The sequence below is a fragment of the Apodemus sylvaticus genome, chromosome 1 (genome assembly GCF_947179515.1).
Source record: "Apodemus sylvaticus chromosome 1, mApoSyl1.1, whole genome shotgun sequence".
NCBI lineage: Eukaryota > Metazoa > Chordata > Mammalia > Rodentia > Muridae > Apodemus > Apodemus sylvaticus.
In genome coordinates, this window is record NC_067472.1 from 134,737,559 (window position 1) to 134,749,277 (window position 11,719).

The window sequence follows — 11,719 nt, forward strand, 5'->3', positions numbered from 1 at the left end:
AGGGTCAGTTTGAGAATTAAGAATGTCAGCTGAAATTCCTGGGGGAGGGGGGAGGGGGGGAGGGGGGAGGGGAAGGAGAGGCGGCCGTCTACCTCATCCACCCCTGCTATGAAGCACAGTGTGAGGTGTACAGAGAAGGAAATGGAGGAAATTCACTCCTGCAGCACAGCCGTCTAACGCACTTTCTTTCCCCATACACTGGTCTCAACTCTGAACATAGAACCCGCACAGCCTGCTGTCTGTGGAGAGCCTTCCCCCGGTCTTAGAGAGTTCTTAGACCCCAGCACTGAGGAGGTCAGTCTGCACTTTCCAGATCTTAAGGTGGTCTGATGATATCACAGTTTAGATACGGCTCGCTGGCAAGATTCGGTGGACAGAGATTTTGTGGCAACGGACGGACGGCAGAAAGCGCTAAACGAACTGGGAATAACTGAGTAGTGCTTTCGCCTACTGACGGACCACCCAGCAGTAGTGCAGCTGCTTTCCTCCCTGCCCCACCCCACCCCACCCCACCCTACCCCCCCACACACCCTGCGGCTTTCTTTTTGTTTTTGTTTTTGTGGGTTCTTTTTAATAGTTTTTCTAATGACCGGATCTGTATTCCTGAGTAAGAATATTAAAATGTAACCTTCTGCCAGCATTACAAGAAAAAACCATTGACTGACTCTCCAATGTCTTACAAAGCATGACAGGGACACCTCCAATGCCTGCAGCCTCCACTATGATTGGCCAGACTGGAGCAGGAGCTAAGAACTACAGTTAAAAACTTCACGACTCCACGTATATCCCCAATCTCCTAAGTGGCTAGGGAACCCTGAGCCAAGTCCATCCACCCAAACTTGTACTATTGATATTTATTACGGTCTCCTGGCCTCTGGCAGGAAGGTGGCATGATACTTTTTTATATCTGAATGCATATTTCCACTTAAATGTTCCTGGAACATGTTTTTCCACATGTTTTCTTGCTCCAGAGTTTCAACTTTGAAAGAAGTCTGAATGTGGAGCTTCTTTGAGTACAAGTCTCTGAACCACGTGAACTCATTGATACGCCTCGCCTACTGACTAACAGTCCAGCAGGTTTGCTGTGCTGCAGAACAGGCGAAAGTTGTTGAGCTCTGGGTCCTCCACTTCAGACAAGTGCCTTGAGAGGGAAACTTCCCAACTCTGGACGCCCAAGTGCCCAAGCGCCCAAGCTAGCACTATCACTTGATTTTTTTTTTTTTCTGGGTGAGGAGAGATTGGTTTTTTTCCAAGAAAGGGTTTTGTCTGTGAAGCCCTGGCTGTCCTGGAACTCCCTTCCCAGCCCAGGCTGACCTCGGTCGGGCTACCACCACCCAGCATATCCCTTAACTTTTTAGTATTTTGGCTGAGATGGACTTTCATAAATACTAATGAACTTTAACCTCAACGTCAGGGTGCTTCTGATTTGCAAACCACTGGAGAATCTTCTCAATCTTTGGAATCCCGGAGGCAATTGCATCTTTTCTTAAGCCGGATCCATTATGAAAACAATTTGGATCCGCTGTCCTTCGCTTTCTTTTGTTACGCTTCCCACAGTGCTGGTTTTGTGTCTCCGAGCCATCAGACTGAGCACGACAAGCCCTGTGCTGAGCATCCTCTCCATCAGCAGGCACTTGCTGACCTGCCAGGGAGTGTTCTGGGGTGAGGCAAAGGGACCCTAGCTCTGCTGCCCCTATCCATTATACAGGGTTTGTTAAACACGGGAGCCACGTCTTTTGATTTTAGGTACACATTGTTTGGTACAGTCAGAGGGGAACAGGCTCAGTTGTATTTGGGCAGGTGTTTTCGCAGCTCCGAAAGAACATCAGCACACTCGGTGGTGTAAACTATTTAAAAAAAAAAAAAAGAAAACTCCAGCTCTCTCTCTGGCCCATGATGAGCACTGTAACTGCTTCAGAGGTGTGTCATGCGGATGTTGGAGTATGCCTAGTCTGCCTTTGCCTCAGTAGGCAGATGCTACCTGTCTGGAAGCCAGCACATGGCCTCTGAGCAGGCGCAGGGTAGCAGGCTTCATGGCCCTCCCAAGTGACACAGATACTGGGCCCCTCTCAGCGTCAGGCATCAGAGGTGGCTTTCTTGACCTTCGCAATGCTCTTCTGAAATGCTAGCAGCCTCCTTCCGGGCTTGAGCTAACGGAAGAATCTTGTCTGGTTTGGACACAGAAGGAGGCCTGATTTTAACAGCCCCTTGTGAGGTAACCTCTGCCTAGTCACTCTGACTATAGCGGGCTGCCCTTTGCAGGTTCTTCCAGGTTCGCCCTCCTGCTGTCCTGGTTCTGTTAGGATTCCGCCAGCTTCCTAACCACCATTTTCCTCTGCACCAATTAGTCTCCTATGCCGGGAAGCAGCCCTTTGGCTGTTTAATGACTAGCCCACAAGCAAAAGTCTCCATATACTTGAATTTCCCCAACACACACACACACACACGGAGAGAGAGAGGAGAGAGAGAGAGAGAGAGAGAGAGTCTGTTCCCTTTTGGGCTAGCCTCATAATTCTTCACCTCAGCTTGAAAAGTTTGAACTTGTTATATTTTTTATACTGCAGTTGAATGCTTCTCTTTCTCTCCTCTGCATCTATTTCTTCCTGGAGCCAGTTCTGGGTCACTGCTTGGCTAGTTTCCAAATGCTTTGCTGTATTTGTTTTCTCTAGACAGTGAGTGACAGTCCCACACACACACACACACACACACACACACACACACACATTTTCTCTAACCCAGACTGAACCCTCCATTCATGGCCCTAGCCCTAAAGCTTTTAAACATTTCTTTCTGAACTAACCTTTCCACCTTCCCTGCCAAGCCCTGGTCTGTTCAGACTGAATCGAGCGGGGAACCCATTGGTGACGCTGTTTGCCTTGTGGCTTGTTCCAGGCCTATGTCACACATAGTAGGAAGGACTCTAAGGGAAGACTCCTTCTCGCAAAAGCCACCTGCCAAGGCACGTGAGCCCTGCAGGTGTACAAGGGCCCCCCTCCAAGGTCTAAAGATGCCTCTCCTCTTTCTTAATCCGTTTTCCCTGCCTGTAGGTTGGGGTGAAGGAAAGGAAAATCTGTAGTACTTTTTGAAGTCTTTTCTACTCATCAGAAAAACACAGCCAAACATCTGCATGGCAGGGGAGGATCTAACTGGCATCTTACCAGGTTAGGTGACCCTTCTTCAGATGGCAAGACTATATTCTGAAAATCCAGTTCCTCAAGATAGAGTAGGTCTCCGGAGATAGGTGGGATCTGTTCTCCACGCAAGTGCCTGCTGCTCTCCAAGGTGGGTGACACACCCCCAACAGGCCTTCGGGCCTCCAGTCTCTGGGATGGTATTTGGAGTCACATGTGTGACTCTCCAGCCATGACATCTTTGTCTGGTCCCCATGATTTTGATTTCAGGAAGTGTCATGGTATCTGAGAGTGCCAGGGACTCAGGTGGGGGTGGGGGGTGGGGGTGGGGCTGGGGGTGGGGATAGGGTCATTGGTGAGAGCAGGGCTGAAACCCATGCTTGCAAGAATAGAGCACAGAAAGGCAAGAAGCAGTGTTGAAACACAGTGTTGGAGAAAAGGCAACCTAAGAAATGTTCTCTCTCCAGATGGGACCCTCAGACTACAGCTATCAGGGCTTCCTGGAAGTTTGATAGAATACTGTCTTTGGGACTGCACACACCCTGAAACAGCATACCTGAAACAGGAAGGCTCCTGTGGATAGCACTGAGGAGTCTTCACGTGATGTGTGGTCTTGACCTTGGGGGGGGGCATTCTCCTGGAAGCCCCACTAAGCTTGAATGCTGCTGTACATGTACCTAGCTCCTCTCCCAGTCGCCTCTCCTAGCCGCTCATTGGGCATATGACACAGCAGCCTCTTCTCCCAGCTCCAGAGTGCCTGCCTTCCCAGGCTCTCCCAAACAGAGAAACACATCACAGATGCCTCCCACCCTTAACTCCAGCAGAAGTTGCAGTTGGTTGGCCTGACCATCTAGTTGGGGTCAACTACTCCACCACAAACAGTGCTCCCTGGCCCCTTAAGGGTGAAGTTCAAGGCTTTCAGACTCCTGGGACTCTTGGTCGCTAGGCCAAAGGAACATTCATTCATTTAAAAGTTCACTGTGTTGTGAACCTAACAAGATTTCTATACCTGTGAGCCCAAACCATATTCCTCCCTGATGCATGAAGCTAATCACACGCTCCTTCAGTCAGTGCACAGATGAGTGGCTGCTGACCTGCCTCATGTCCTCCTCTTTGTATCAGAAGGGGAACCCTCAGTCCCAGGTACCCCAGGGAGTGTGAAGAAGAACGCACACACACACACACACCCTGTTGAGTCTTGCTCAGACCCCTAGTCCAGGTGGCCCAGGTGCAGAGAAAGTTTTCTTTCCTGGGGTGGAAACAGTTGGAATTCATATAAACTCTCTGAGCCCCAGTATCCCCTGGGTCAGAATGAGTACACAGAACTCTGCAGTCTCTGTAGCACCTATATCTCAAACACCTACACTACAAATTCCCAGGATGTCATCCTGCCCAGAAGGGGTGCAGTCCTCAGGGCGATGCTGCAGAAGGTGTACTATATTCTGGTTCTGGTTTTCAGCAGTCTAGGACCTCATCCCAAGGAAAACTAACATGTTAGAGAAGAGATACAACAGCCTTAAACATAAACAGATAGAATGTAGTCTATGGCCATGAATATTGGATAGACACCTGGGCACAAACCAAATTGGATCCAGTGCTCACACGACAGCTGTTTCAGACAGGATACGGCGCATCAGAGTCACCAGGGGCTGGGATGGCTGAGAGAAAGACAGGTGTTGGGGTTGACAGGTGGGTCATGTTCAAGAAGCTCCAGCCCCAGCTCCTCTTGGACGCTTCACACGGGTGGCAGCTGCCTCTCACAGGCCTTGCCCAGTGTCAAAGTGTATTCACAGAGCTGCTCTCTGCCAGGGGCGAGGGGAGGACAGGTTCAGAGTTGGTACACTGTTCCATCCGGATGGGGGCGCTTGCAGGGGAGCCCATGTTCCCAGTTGTGAGACAAACGTTAAGATGGACCACCATCCTACACACATACCTCAGTCATTTTTTTCAGACTGGAAATGTAAAAGGGGGCAGGGAGGAAGGAGGAAAAGCTGCCCGGCATGTGCTCTTCTCGGGAGCCACAATCCAGGTCCTCACCCCTCTTAACTTCTACAGGAGGCCTCTCTCAGCCTTAGCTTTTGGTGTCATAGGTTAGACCTGGCCCTCAAAGTATAGTTGGAAGGCTCCCCTTTAATATTTATGGACATGGAAAAATGCATGCTGTATGAGGTGAGGAGGGAGGAAAAAAACAAAACAAAACAGGTTATATGGTTCAATTCTCAAGAGTTAAAAAAAGATGCCAATGAAAAAATTTAAAAAAAGCCCCAAAGGTCATTGGTTGAGGGAGAGCAGGTCACTCACTGCTCAGGCCCTGAAGCCTCATGTCTTCCCTCCTGGTACTTTACTCTCTTTTGTCTCTGGCAGCGAAATATTTGGTGTCTCTTCTCCACTTCCCCCGCCCACCACCAGAACCACCACCACCACCATCCCGGGCCAAGTGGGTTTCTTGAGCCTGCACATGAGAAGGGCACCACCTGACACAAGTGGACATTGTATACGTGTTATTAAATGATGGGTGAGAGAAGGGCGAGGGCACAGCATCAGAAAGAAAAGACGCCCAAGCACCACTGAGATTAACTGGTTTGCCTTCCTTATATACTATTCATTGTCCAAAATTTGGTCAAAAAGATTTACTTTTGTTTTTCAGAACCTTTTGACCGGGGGGGGGGGGGGGGGGGGGGGGCACGGGGGGGAGGAATCTGCTATGTAAAGTAGCCTCAAATGTTTTCTCCTAACTTCAAGCTAAGATCTATGCCACTAATCCAGAGAGCACCAGGACTCAATGGTGTCTGCAATAGTGGTCACTACACAACTTCCAGCACAACGCTGGGGCACAATGCCTGACAAGTCTTTAAACGCTCATCTGAAACAATGAGGCTGAGTGTTTGAAATGCAGGCGCCTCTCAAATCCAAGCAGGATTCCCACATCCAGTTCCCTCCCTCCTATGGGACGAAGATGGCAGAGTTGGTGTCCTAGGCAAAGGCCGTCTTCTGAGAATGCCTACAGTAGGGAAAACAGAGACGTGTGCAAGAGAAAGACTCTCGACCTGTGCAATGTTTCCTTCCAACCCAGCTTTGCTCCTTGGGGCCAAGCCCGCTCTGCTCCTTCTAGAAGCAGGACCTGCAGAATCCTCTCTTCCCCTAGCTCCCCACTTTCCCTTTATCCAGGGCCACCACTTTCCCAAGCAACATTCACTATCAACTTCAAACTCTTGCTTCACAGAAAGAGAATTACCTCAGAAGAACACATCCCCCACCACCCCTTACTTACCCAGTACACTCTGCACCTCTGGAGTCACTCCAGGGACCTGGTTGAGATCACCAGCCACCCCTCTGCATGTTCAGATCCTGGCCTTGTGCAGAATCTAGTACAGGGCAGGGACACAAAACCGTGCATAGCACTTAGGTCGTCAAAGGCAGGCATCTACCTCTGCTAGCGGGAAGATCTGGGCAAACTCATTCCCAAAGCCTAGATTTCCTCATTTGAAAGTAGACATCATGATACAGTTGCGACTTTATCCTGGTTGCCATATGCAATAGAACTACTAAATGCCTGGCAGTGTCGAGAAGAACATTAACACATCCAGTTCACAAAACCCAGGCAAGACAAACTCTAACTCGGGGGGGGGGGGGGGGGATGCTCACAGAGGTCAAGAGATGCATCTAAGGTCACACAAACCATAGAGTCTGTAGAGTCTTACCCAGGGAGTGTAGCTTCACAATCCCTGGCTATAACCCTTGTAAAGTTCTTCCTGCATTGCCTGAAACACAGTAGAGGCTCAGTAAACAGAGGCTCGCAGTAGAGGCTCAGTAAACAAACAGAGGCTCGCATATGGCGGGATGCCAAAGAAGGCGGACAGGGGTCATGACAGAGCTCTGGCATGAAGCTCATTTCTCTCCAACTCCAGCAGCCTGCACTGTCCACCCAAATAGCCCTGCAGGGCCCCCGCACCGTGCCTACAGGCCTTCGAACACGTTACAGAGCACACCTCAATTGTTAACCGCCTCATACCCTCACAACACGGGCCGATCACTCCTCCCTGCCTTGTGAGAGCCGAGAATTTCAGTATCTCAGCAAAGTATCTGGTGGGTGGACAGTCGACAGGGAACCTTAATTCCTAGCAATATCCCAAGCCCCTGGCTCAGCTTCCAACGAAAAGGAGATTATTCCGTTTCATTAGCTGCTTTATGTGGGGCTTATACAGGCTGACCGTTCTTCACTTTTCGTTTCCACCACATTTCCAGTAATTAGGTCCCATGCACAGTGATCCTGGCTAAAGTAAGGCGAGAAGAGAACTTGGGGGCTTTGCCGAGGCCTTGAGGGGGTGAGGAGGGAGAAGAAGAACGTCAGATAATGGCATAGATGTCGAGGCAGGCAGAATCAGTAACAGCCTCCAGCTCTTATAACTCGGAGAAGTGAGCATTGTAGAGGAAAGCGCTCAGTTTTGAAGTAGCCGCAATCCCAGCACTCATCTGCACACACTCGGTAGGGGAGAAAGAAGACACGGACAAGTCCCACAGCCAGATTCCTCCAGACAAAAGGTCACGTCCCAAGCACCACGTGGGCTTATGATTTTTAAAGTCAACACAATAGGTTTGCATCTTGGTGAGCACAAAGCCAAAATAAGCACAGCCAAGACATGAAAGAACAGAGAAACCCTCATTGCCAGCAGTGGACAGTGAGCAGGCGTGATTTCAAAAGCCACGCCCTCCCCAAACAGAAGCAGCATAGGATTTTATTGTGGAGGGGAGATTATACATATATTCGTGTAGGGGTCAGCCCATTCATGAGTGTGCTCAGTTTAAAAATCAAATTCTGAGAAAAAGCAGACAAACATTTGGAGGCATGCTTAGCTCAAAGTCATGGAGTATTTAAAGTACATATGTAAAACATTAAAATGATAAGACAGGGATGTCTCTGGGCATGCTCAGTTTGCACCATAAAGTCTTGTTTTTTGATTTGTTTTTTTTTTTTCTCCAGTAGGTCTCAGACCTTCACACACCTGACATCATGATGGGAGTACCCTTTGTTCAGTCACAGCACACAGGCAGCCACACGTGCCAAGACAAGGACAAAAACCCAATTTTATCGAAGAAGTCCATCATTCTGGGAAAGTTTTTAAATATATTAACCTTGCTTTTTTTTTTTTTTTTGCGCCTTCTATAGTTCCATTTCTGGCTAGTTATTATTCTTGCTAAGTAAGAATATGGTTTTGTTTTTGAAAACTTTACCCTGAGAAAGGCTGAAGGCTACACTGGGATCCTGCTGGCCAGCTAATGACGACTTTCTACTGGTTCAAACCTGTGTCCAAGAAGTCTTCTCTGGTGGATACCCTACAACAGTTTCAAAGTACTTCGTTTTGAACTTACCTTTTGAAAGTATGTCACTTCCCACTTCCTGTTTCCTTCATCCAACCCTTTCTAACTATTTTCCTCCTCAAAACTCAGGCCTCTTTTTAATTGTGTGTATATATGTGTATATGCATACCTAAATATACCTGCTTGGTTCATATAATGTTACTTGTATGTATATGATTTCAGGGCTGAATTGAATGAACAGAGTTCTTCCGATCACAGCACGCCTTAGTTGCCTGCAGTTCTTCATCTAGGGTTGGGGCCCCATAAAATGTCCACATGCCTATTGTTGATATTCCCATTCCTGTGTTTAGGTACCCGTGCTGATGAAAATTCATGAGTGTAGCTTCTCTAACATTTCTAAGAGGTACAGTCTCATGGTAACTCCCTGACTCTGTGGCTCTCACAGTCTTTCCATGTCCTATTCCATGAGGCTCCATGGGCTTTAGATGCAGTTGTTTGTCATAGGTCTACCAGTTGGAGCTAGGCTCCGTAGTCTCTTCTCTGAATTCTGACCAGTTGTGATTTTCTGTAATGGTCTGCTGCAAAGAAATGTTTCCTTGATAAGGACCAAGAACTACACTTACCTGTGGGGAAAAGTATAAACATTTAGAATTTAACTAGGGGTTATGCTGGCTTGGTGGTGGGTGTAGCTTTTCCTCCAAGGTCCATGACTTATCTAGCCCTATATAAGTTGGCTAGGTTTCCTGTACCAGGCATGATTTCCTTCTTGCTAAGAGCAAGCAGAGAACTTTTGCTTACCATCAAGGCATTCACGCCACTGTTACATCTTTAAAGTTATGACACCACACTAGTCATTGTTGTAGTTTACAAGCAACAATAGCTAGGTAGGGCTATTGACTGCTTCCCTTCCTTGGAAAGTGTTTGCTTGGTACTTTGATGTCAGACCCCTGATCCAGGCCTCCTGTTTCCTGTGTCTGAAGTTCACAGTGTCTTTAGCAATAAGGGCTTACCTTCTACCTCTAGGGACAACCAGCAATGTTTTGGGAGTCTCTTGGGGAGCCCTGACCAAAAACCCAAAAAGGAGGTTTGCATGCAAACTGTTGGTGTTTCTGTTATACTGTGGATTTGGGGGAAGCATTGTCAGCCTACAAGTTAGAAAGAAATGATGCCTTTGAAGGTGTTAACCAGGAATCAGTCCCAAAGATTCTTGGCTTACCTAGTCATTAACACCATAATGAGATGAGAAACAAAAAGGAACTTTGGCAACATCTCCTAGGGAGGATGGCCCCAGCACACCCCTGAAACCAGCTTGGGGCAACTGGAAATGGTACTACTACAAAGCCCCAGGTGCCCTGGTAGAGTTTAGAAAGGCAAGGCCAAGGGAACTGTTTGCACCCAGAGCACCGTTCAAGTCAGGTCATGGTCCACCCAGCTATTCCTAATACCTATATCACACTATAAATGGAGTATACCACTCAATTAACCTTCTACCTCCTATATACTCTAGACCACATATAGCTGGGGTAAAATTACATAGAAGTGACCCAGCCACGCACACAGCTTAAGCAGGAGAAAGTGACAAGAATCTAAGGTGAGGATCTAATGACTTTACCAGTGCTGCCACCTTCCACAAAGGACTATCAAGAGATTCAGTCTTATGCAGACCTCCTGTGGGTAATCAGAGCTGTTCTGATTTACATAGTGACAGTCATGGTATGCTCACGAGACAGACTTCCCCAACAATTTAGACATGCAAGTGCTCCTAGGAAGGAGAGTCCCAGCATACCCCTGGACCCAGCTCAGTGCCACCAGACAGGGCACTCCAAAGACCCAGGTGCCCTGGTAGACTTCAGAAAGGCAAGGCCAAGAGTTCCTGGGCATACAGACTCTTTGCCCAGCAAACAAACTCTTTGACTTATTGGGGAGCTACTACCTAAGTAGGGTGCCTCTTGGGATATATGATCTTAATTCCCATCAGCCCAGAGCTTGGGCATCCTCTGCCACCCCAAATGGTCATAAAAGGCTCTTAAGGTCCTAAAAAGGTGTCTTCCACCCAAAGACACCTAAAAAAGGTGTCTTTACTCCAAGTAAACATGTTGGAGAGGGTAAGAGACTCATGGTCCAAGACCTACCCCTTACAAACCTGTGAGCCTGTGTGGTGACTGACTTTCCTAGGTCAGTTCTTCTGAAGACAAAAGAATTGCCAACTCCATTACACGGTGCTGGGACTCAGAGAACGTTCAAATACCAGACAAGCAGTAAATTGATTTTCTGAGGAAGAATAATGGATGGGGGTGCAGGCATATCGTTGAGAGGAAACAGATCCTGGCCTGTGGAAATGATCACAGAACCCCAGAGTATATTCCAGAGATAATGCCCACCTAGAAGACCCACTGAGAAACTGAATAAGAAATTATATGCCAAGGCTCCAGGCATAGGAAGGACTCCAAAAGTTACTGATAAATAGTGACCATTCCCAAACACCTATAGCTCATACCCCACTTCTTTTTTTTTTAAATCCCTGCCTGGGATAAGTCCAAGCCCGGGTCCTCCTCCCACACCTCATGCCTCACCTGACACCTCTAGGCCCTTCTTTCCAGGCCCAGTGACCTGTTCTTGACCCTGTCATTCGCCCTATCTTTCTCAAATATGAGCCTATGCTGCACTCTGGCAACACCCCCCCCCCCCCCCGCCCCGCTGTGTGGAGTCTTACTGCTCTTCTTGATAACTTTGTGAATACCTGAAGAAGGTTCTGAAGGTGGTGGCGGAGCCTGGGGATGACTGATTTTGACACCAGTAGCTGAAAGACTTTCAGGGTGGAAGGGACAAGGTTCTTCCTTGGCTTGGCATGCGTCTGTCACAGAGATACTCATCCCTGAGCAACACCAACCTGGATCTGATCTTTAAATGATCACAAGGGCTAGTGGAGAAAGCTTGCCCTGTTTCTGTGAGCGGCAAGTCGGGAATCCCACCAGGTTCTCCATGGTTTGCTTCTTCCCCGCCACCCAGCTGGCTTCTTGCAAACTCAACAGCTCACAATGGTCTCACCTACTCACATCATGGCTGTCAGATGGGCCAGTCTAACATTTAAATGAGAGGCTTTGCTGGCAGATACAAATAAATTCATTGTGGCTCCTCCACAGCATCAAAAACACCAGTCTCCAGGAAGGTGGAGCATGCTGACATTGTCTAGCCCACTGAGCCTAAGGATAGCAAGAAATTCAGAGGCAATTACCAAGGGGGGGTTGGGGGGGTGGAAAACTCTGCAG

The 11,719-nt window shown here is 48.3% G+C and overlaps 1 pseudogene; it reads right to left on the reverse strand.

Annotated features, from left to right (window-relative positions):
* Positions 1-1,388: 1,388 nt before the first annotated feature.
* On the reverse strand, positions 1,389-5,558 carry LOC127687773 (inositol polyphosphate multikinase-like; annotated as a pseudogene).
* Positions 5,559-11,719: the final 6,161 nt, after the last annotated feature.